Source organism: Pteropus vampyrus, unplaced genomic scaffold (genome assembly GCF_000151845.1).
Source record: "Pteropus vampyrus isolate Shadow unplaced genomic scaffold, Pvam_2.0 Scaffold7, whole genome shotgun sequence".
NCBI classification, from domain to species: Eukaryota; Metazoa; Chordata; class Mammalia; order Chiroptera; family Pteropodidae; genus Pteropus; species Pteropus vampyrus.
This window is the reverse complement of record NW_011888788.1, coordinates 3359350-3368603: the sequence shown is the minus strand read 5'-3', so window position 1 is coordinate 3368603 and position 9254 is coordinate 3359350.

Sequence of the window (9254 nt, the reverse complement as noted above, 5' to 3'; positions counted from 1 at the left end):
TGTGTGTGTGTGTGTGTGTGTGTGTGTGTGTGTGTGTGTGTGTGTCTCTGAGAGACAGACAGACAGACAGACAGACAGAATTGGCTCATGCAATTATGGAGGCTGGCAAGTCCAAAATCTGCAATGTTCCAGCAGACAGAATCTCAAGGAGAAAATGAAGATTCTACCATCATTATAAAATATTAATTTACCTCTCTTAGTAAATGATAAAGCTACAAAAATATAAAGAAATACATTTAAATAGCATAATAAATATTTCCTCTAATGGGTATAGAGAAAATACTATTTTCAAAAATGAGAGAATACGCATTTTTCTAAACACATAATCAATATTTATAAAAACTAACCATGTGCTAGGCCTTTCTTTAAATGATCAGATAGAAAATATTTTAGGCTTTGCAGGGCATACAATCTCTATGACAACTGTCAACATTGTAGTGAAAGAAGTGATAGACCATATTTAAAGGAATCAGCATATCTGTGTTCTTATAAAACATTATTTATGAAAACAGGTGGTGTGGATTTTTATTCTAATACAAAAATAAGCCAATTTCACTGAAGATCCTAATGCTAAGAAAATTCACTACCCATTAGGAAAAAGTTAAAATTGTATCTCAACCTAATCCTGTACACAAAAATAAATTTCAAATAAATTATAGACCTAAATATAAAAGGCAAAATAAAAACACTCAGAAGAGAATATAAGAGGATATCTTTATGACTTCATAATAGAATACTATTTCTTAAATGATACATAAAAATACACAGGCCATAAGAGAAAATATTGATATATTCAACTCCATTTACATCAAGAGCTTCTATCCAACAAAATATACTATAAAGAGAGGAAAAAGATAAGCCACAAACTGAGAAGACATGTGCAGCATATACAATGACAAAAGATTAGTTCTCATGATACATAAAGAATTTCTACAAATTAATATAAAAAAGATAAAAGAAATTTTTAAAATTACTTAATTAGGACTTTTATAGAAGAGTAAATATAAATGACCCATAAACATAAAGTTGATCAACCTTATTAATAATTAAGGAAATAAAAACTAAAAGCAAACTGAGATGCCATTTAATAATCATAAAATTGGCAAAATTTTAAACTCGGAAAATACCAAGAGCTGAAAAGCATATGTAGCAAAAGAAAATCTCATCAACTGTTGGCTGAGTATAAAATAATAGAATCTCTTTGAAAAATCATTTGTCATCACCTTTTCAGTATTTTATTCTCTGTAACCCAGTGTATTAGTCAAGCTGACTTAACTTTGCAATAAGCAACCCCAAATTTCAGAAACTAATTATAATAAAAGTAATTTTTTGCTCATAACATAGCCATGTGAACAGCATGGGGGTGACAGGTAAGGGGTGGTAATTCATCCACATAGCTGAATGGGGGGCGTTGCAGGCCAGGCCAAGCCTATAAGTAGCAAATATCACTTGTTTATAGCCATTAGCCAGAACTCAGTCAAAGTCCTTATCTTCCTGAGTGAGAATCTGAAATAACATTGTATGTACTCACAAGAACCAAAGAATACAGACATTGGTGAGCACCAGCAAGTTTTGCCACCCCAGCAGTTCCATTCCTAGCTATTTACCCTGCCTGACACTTAACCAACAAAGGCCACTTCTGAAGATGTATCTTACTGCAATATTCACACATTTAAACACACATATAGTTACATGGTTACTTATAATTGTGAAAAATTGGAAACAATCAAAATGCCCAATAGTGCTTCCTGGAATCACCTTCCAAAGAATCTACTTGCTCTCATCCTCTTACCCAAGAGTCTGCTTCCGGAAGCACCCAGACTAAATTCCCTGCAAGGTGACTTATCTCCCTGTTTGACTCAGGAAGATTAACAGTTATACTATTCAATCACCACCTTTCCTTTTTTCACTTGGAGTGCTGAGAGTAAGCCTTTCTCTATTCTCTGACAGATATTTTACAAATTGACTAACAGGCAAAACTTCTCATGACATAGGAACATCTCCTGATTTAATTTCTCCCCTTAGATCTAACTTACACAAATTATTTTATCATAGTCTTCCTAGGCTGTACTCTCCTAATAACTCCTTGTCAAGTCCATAGGTTTATGGATGAAGGAAGTATTTTCAAACAGCCAGACCCTGGTTTTCTGAGGTAATATTGTATGAAGGTTCCATACTATAGTGGGCAATGCTGAGCAATAAGTAGAAAGCTAATTTTCTTTCCTAATAAATACAGAAGAGTTGAAATTCTGGAGGAAGTCAGTCTTTGTCAGCTCAGGCTGTTAAAACAAAATACCATAGACTGAGAAACTTAAACAACAAACCTTTATTTCTCACAGTTCTGGAGACTGGGTAGTCTAAGATCAAGGTGCCAGCAAAATTGGTTCTTGGTGAGGACTCCCTTACGGGCTTACGAGAAACATCTTCTCACTGCATTCTCATATGGCTGGAAGAGAGGGAGCTCTGGTCTCTTCCCTTTCCTCTCAAGGCACTAACGCCATCATGAGGACTCCACCCTTATAACCTCATCTGACCTAGTTACCTCCCAAAGGCCCTATCTCAAATACCATTACATTGGGGGTTAAGGTTTCAAATGCGAATTTCATGGGGACACAAACATTCAGTTCATAACAAAGTCTAAGGTGGATGGTGAAACCCAATGAAAACAGAGCAACATATACATATGGGGGAAGTTTTTAATTTGGGGGAAGGTAGAGTTATCATTGAAAGATGCACTTGTAAGTCTTTAGTATGTAGATGGCATGTGACTATAGGATCCACAAGGGCATGAATGCAAATAGAGAAGACAAAGAAGGACCGAGACCAGGAGTACTACAACCCTAAGAGGTTAAATTGATAAGAAAGAACCGTTAAAGGAGAGTGAGAAGGGGCAACAATAAAGTAAGGGATAAACATCAGTGTCCTGACGATCAAGTGAAGAATGGTGTCAAATGACGCTGATAGGTCTAGTAAGATGAAGACTGAAAATTGACGATTGGTTTTTAGCAATTGTTGTCATTGTTGATTTTGTCACTTATGACCTTGACAAGGGCAGTTTTTGTGGAACAGTGAAGGTGAAAACCTGACTGGAGTATTTTTAAGAAAGAACAAGAGAAGAATTGGAGACATTAAATGTAGACGACACATAAAATAATTTTCTGCAAAGAGGAACAAAGAAAGTATTCAGGGGAGGGAGTGGAAACAAGAGAATGGTTTTCCTAGGATGGAAAAAATAGTAGCATAATTATATGCTGATGAAAGTGATTCAGTAAACTGATGAGTCAGGAAATAGTTGGAAAACTTTTTAGAGCAATAGAGTGGGATTTGATGTTTCAAATGAAAAGTTTGATTTCAGATAGGAGCACAGATAATACATGCATAGATATACAGAAAGAAATGAATGCAAAAGCCAGTAGGTAGAAAGATACAGTTGGTGGTAGTAGGTTGTGGCAGTTCTAATTGTCTATTGGGAATTGAGGTTCAAGCCAATTTTACTCTCATCTCAAAGGACAAGATGGCCTGAACAGACTTCATTACTTTACACATCTAATTACCAGGTAAATGTAAAAATGATGGCATGTGAAGATTGTCAGATATCTAGAAAACAAGTTTCTCTCTGCTCGGTGCCCATTTTTAATTACCCAGATATGGGTGTCTTCCACTCCAATAAAGATCTGCACTAATCCCATCTTTTCTAGTGAGAACTTCAACCCAAATAGGTCTACTCATGCTTTTCATCATCACATCCTGCTTAGTCATACTTAATTGACATAATCAGAGAAAGACACTGAGTAAATAGGAACTCCAAGAGGTCTTGGTGACCATCCCCTTGCCTCAGGTAGGATGACACCCAAACTAGGCCAAAAGGAGCCTGCTTTGAAAGTAAGGAGTACAGAAGAAAAACCATCTGAATAATGAGCTGCACAATACATTCCACTTTAGGTAGTAGGGGATTATTTGCTATTCGGGGAGGATATATTACAATAGTAAAAGACACATGAAAACCAGGAGATCTGCAGAAGTTACAAAATGTGTGTGCCTCCATAATCCTTAACACCAACCCAAGAAAGGGGATGATACTTTATACAACTCTTTATAAAGGCTACTTTTCATTACAACTAGACTTCTCAGCAGTTAACTTCAACTAGACCTCCTCCCTTCCACCACCCCCAATCCTACCACGGGGCTCTAAGAACTAAGAGAGTGGGGAACGTGTTTGTTTGGTACTTTATTGTACCTTTATCACCTGGCATATGTCTGGCACAGAGTCGACCTATAATTAATACTTGATAGATAAATGAGTATTGCTAGTATCACAGCACTTTAATTACTTGTGTCTAAAATAATGTATCCATTTATTCCATAAATTGTAATTCCACTGTGCTAGGCACTGTATAGCTTAATGGAAATACTGTGATAATTAGGATGTAAAATTTGTCCTCAAGATGTTTTCAGTCCAAAATTAGTGAAAAGCAGTGATGGCAGTGTGTGATGAATGATGAGCATGTAAGAAGAAATGGATGCCATCAAGACATCTAAGAGGAGCACCTAACCTAGCTTGGATTTCTGAAAGAGGTAACATCTAAGCAAGACACAAAGCACAAATAAGAATTAACCAGAAAAAAAGAAGATGGTGAGTCAGAGAGAACAGCACAGTACAAAGGCTGGGAGGCAAAAATATCCTCAGTCACTTTGCAGCAAGCTTTTATTGAACATGCTTTGACTCGTGATGTTGTAGGTACAGCAGAAGACAAGCAGATGGCCCTTGTATTTATGAAGCTTATCTTGAGGTAGAGGAAAGAAACAGGTAAATATTATAGTGTGCACTCCACTGGGGAACATATGGATGTGCTGGCATACCCAGAGTCCTAATCCAGATTTGGGAAGACATGGCTGCCTTCCTGTATGCACTGACACATGGAGGTTGTGGAGGATTATCCCAGAGAACAGAGATTGGGCTGTTCCAAGGAGCAGGCTCAGAGGAAGAGAGACCATTATATGCCATTCACTATGGCTGGAGCAAAGCACTGAAAGAAGTGGGAAATATAAAAAGGCTGGACAGGTTTGAGATGAGTCTATTGTAAAGACCCTGAAGAGTCTGCTAATGATTCAGACTGAATCACTCTATGCTATTACTCAGATCTGGATTATAACCTAAAGGATAGAGGGGTATAGTGTTGTTACAAAAACATTATGTCAAATTCTTGTTCCATCACTCCCTAGACGTTTATGATATATGTCTTTGGCCAAGTTTATTAAATTCTCCATTCTCAGTTTTCTCACCTGCAAATTGAAGCTAATGATAACAATTATTTCATATGTCGAGCATTAAATAAAATGATTAAGTAAAGTGCTTATCAGAATGCTATACAGTCAGTGCTCAATAAATGTAAGTCTCCTTCCTCCTGCTTGCTGTTTGCTCTGGGACCTCTGCTTCCTAGCTTTTCTCAATAGGTAGTTTATCAGCTCAACTTTGTTCTCTAGCACTCTGGAGAACCTAGGGCCTTTCCAGTCTCCAGAACTACACAGCAACCAAAGGGATATGTGCCAGGAATGCTGTAAAATCTGAGATGAGCTCTTACCTATAAAACTGTTTGCAAGGAGTGGGCAGGGCGACGGGGGGCGGGGGGGGATAACAAACACAGGTTGTCAGGTATGGTTCATGGAGACACTTTTGTGGGACTTCCCTGCTATAGTTGAGAAAAAGACAGAGAAACAGAGACCTGAAATGGCATTTCATCTTAGACAAAGAGGTCTTTCTCTCCTCTCAACATCTAGATTCTCTTTATTGGTCACAAAGCTCCAAAGTCCTCACCATGAAAATGGAGGAAAAGACAAGGAAACAGAACTTTATCTTCATTATAACAGATGTGGTCAGCCAATCCCACTGAAAGAGTAAGAGGGAAAAGTCTATACCTTTGTGTCTGGTAGAATATATAAGTAGGAATGTGAGGCATATGGAGGCAGATAGGGGTTGAATCTCACCTTTATCACTTCCAAGCTGTTTAACCTCAGGCAAGTTGCTAAAACCCTCTAACACAGGTCCTTCAGCATAAAGTATGATGACTAACAGAAATAATTTGCTGGGTCATGGTGAGAATTAACTAAAATAATGTAAGTATAAGATTACACAAATTGTAAAACTTCACACAAACAATAGTAGTTGCTGATATTTATATTAACAGGTTGGATTGGAAGTTGAAGACAGAAAGTAAATGAAGATCCTATACATTATAAAGTGCCACACAATACAAAATGTAATCAGTCAAATGTTCTTGATTATAAAAACAATGTATCAGAAAAGCAAATGAAATTTCATTAAAAGTCACTCCATCTTTCCTTCTCTAGGTGGGAAGGACTTCAAAATACAAAGGTATTTCATAGACAGATGGATATGACAAAATCCTTTCCCCAAAAGAATTTCATTCTAATTGATTCAAAGAGCAAAACTTTTAAAAACTGTATAGACTCCAGGGAATAAAACAGTAGTCAGATTTCACTGAGAGAGAATCATAGAAACAGTGTTTCTTTTTTTATGGAACAGTTTTAATGTCATCCTAACACCCATCATAGTTAGGGCACAACCACTTACTGGATAACGATATGTTCAGAGTTACTTCCTAAGAATGAATTCCTCGTTGATTCTTCAGCCCAGGATTCTTGCTCCCAGAATGTCTGGAGGGGAACCCAAGCTCTGTCCACTCACAAGTTCTGAAATAATGGCTACTCTGATCAAGTAGGGGAAACCACATTTTCTTTTCATCTACACAGCACATAATCTCATGGATTGAGAAGCACCCCATGGAACTATCTAAGTACAGCAGGATGTAGAAGTTTCATTTTCTCTTGGAATATTGGCATAGTTGACATCAGAGTTGGAATATGCAGCCTCAAGAGGCACTTCATCATTATCTAGAACCTAGTTATGGAGGCTCTATTAATACATCTCCCAAAAGACAACACATAACCAGGATCCAAGTCTGTTGAAAATGTGATCTCAACCCTACTGGAAAATGTGGGCAGAAATAACTTTTTTAATCAATTATCTACCCACTTCTAAATTCTTTGGTTTGGTCATGTTGAAAATAGATTCGTAAAAACATTAATGATTCTTTCCATATTGTCAGGGTCAGTGTAGAAAAAAATTAGAAGAAAACTTGTTTTAAAAGAAAAAGACCTTTCTTATTTATAAACTCATTCCTGTCTGCTCAATGTCTGCTAAGTTTCTCTCAACATCTTTTGATCTTTTCCAACTCAAACTTGAGTCTTCAGCCTCATACTCCAGGAAATTTGGAGAAAAACAAAAAAAATCCCTTCTCTGAAACTCTATCTCCAGATTCCTTTTCTTTTTTGATGTTCATGATGTAGCTAAGTAGTCAAAAATCATAAAGGGACAGAACTCTCCAAAAAAAAGGCAGGAAATGTCATGGAGACCATATAACATTTGTAGTTCCCACTGTTTGTGACACTTAAAATCTGGCGAGTGGCCATACCTTGATTTATACACGTATGCGAGCCTGGGATATTTACTAACCCCTTTCTCTCACTCATACTTCAGCCTCAGCCCCAGCCTCTACCACTCATTTTTCAGCCTGAAACATGCCTGGTTTACTGCTACTCCTTCCCTGTATCAGGTAAGGTCCCACCATAAAACAAAATTTCACTGAGGTCATTCAACTCAGTGGTATGCTGGAGCCAACTTACACCAACTCTCAAGAGTCAATTGTTAATTCTCAGGAATTTTTCAAGCTGGTTGTTAAACACAGTCATTATTAGAAAGTAAAGCAACTTACAGCTACTTGAGTTATATTAAAAACAAAGACAATTATATCCAAAACATTATTTTACTACATTTTACCATTAGGTACATCTCGAGATTATTATATTTATTGTGTGTGTATGGTAAAACTATCCAGTATCTTTTCCAAATTCCATGTTCAATGGCATCATTATGGGCCATGGGGACTATATTTACCCCCACAAAAATTGTCAGATGCTACAAATCAAAACCTTCTTTTTTTTCCAGCAAGCCTGTTGCTAACCATTTACCAGCACGCCACTGCTTCAACTGAAGGTTGAACCAAAGGATCTGTTTGGGTTAAGGAACTAGGATTAAGGAAACCAACTGAGGATGTTGAGGCCTCTGGAGACTAGCGGCAGAAGGAAATATTACCATTCTAAGGACTGAAGGAGTGAAGGAAAGAAACAGAGAGAACCATCACCAGGGTGGAGGCCCCACTTGGGCAGGGACCATAGTCTCAGAGGGATCCAGAGAATAGCATGGAACCAAGGAGGATGCATGGAGCAAACATCTCTCTCTCCTCACTACCTCTAATCATATGCCATTGTCTGAATCCATTAAAAAATCCAGCCAACTCAAAAACCTGGGCACTGCACTCCACAGATGTGATCACAGTTGGATTCACCAGAGATAGAGATTATCAAGAAGGACATTTACTAGGAAGTGCTCTTAGGATGATCATTTTGAGCGAAGGAGGGTAAGAAAATGGGATTGAGCAGAGAAGGTGGTTATGATGCAATCCCAGCAAAGGCCTCAGATGAGCCCATGTGAGCTCTGGAGCCAGGATAAGCCTTCGAGTTTCTTTCAAGAGGAAGCAAGAGGGGCTGGACTTTATATCCCAGTAATGATCAGTCATTGAACACAGCTGCCACTGGAAGGGGCCACGGCCTTAGAAGAGGTGGTTTTCTTCAGGAGATCCAGTCCTCAAAGAGGATAGATGCCTGAGGTCTGTCTTCTAGTAGCTAAGGGAATGAGTTCTTCATTTCTTAAATGGGGATCTGGGTGACATATCACAGTATCCACCAGGGCATGGGTCAGCTTCCCAGTACTCAAATTGGGCAAGAAAGAAGGAGAAAGGATCTGGGAGTGGTGGAGAAAGAAATGAATAATAACCACACATTACTCTTCAAATCCCAGCTTGTCAGTCAGCCCCTCTTAGAAGTAGTATCTCACCTTCCTGTTCCATGTACCCCAAGAGTCCTTATGCAAAGCTTTATCATGTTTCTCAACAGGCAGTATTCAACCAGTCTGTTTACTAGTCTGTCCTATTGTGAGCTCTTGATTCTTATCTCCATCCTGGCCGAGCCTGGAACTCCATAGATAATCAATAAAATTACTAATTAAATGGTAAGCAATTTAAAAAGGTTAACAGGCCCATCCTTTATAATTACGAAGATATCTCAGATGGAAAAAAAAAGTTTTCCAGGGGAGGAAGGGAAGAGAAACCAAGCCA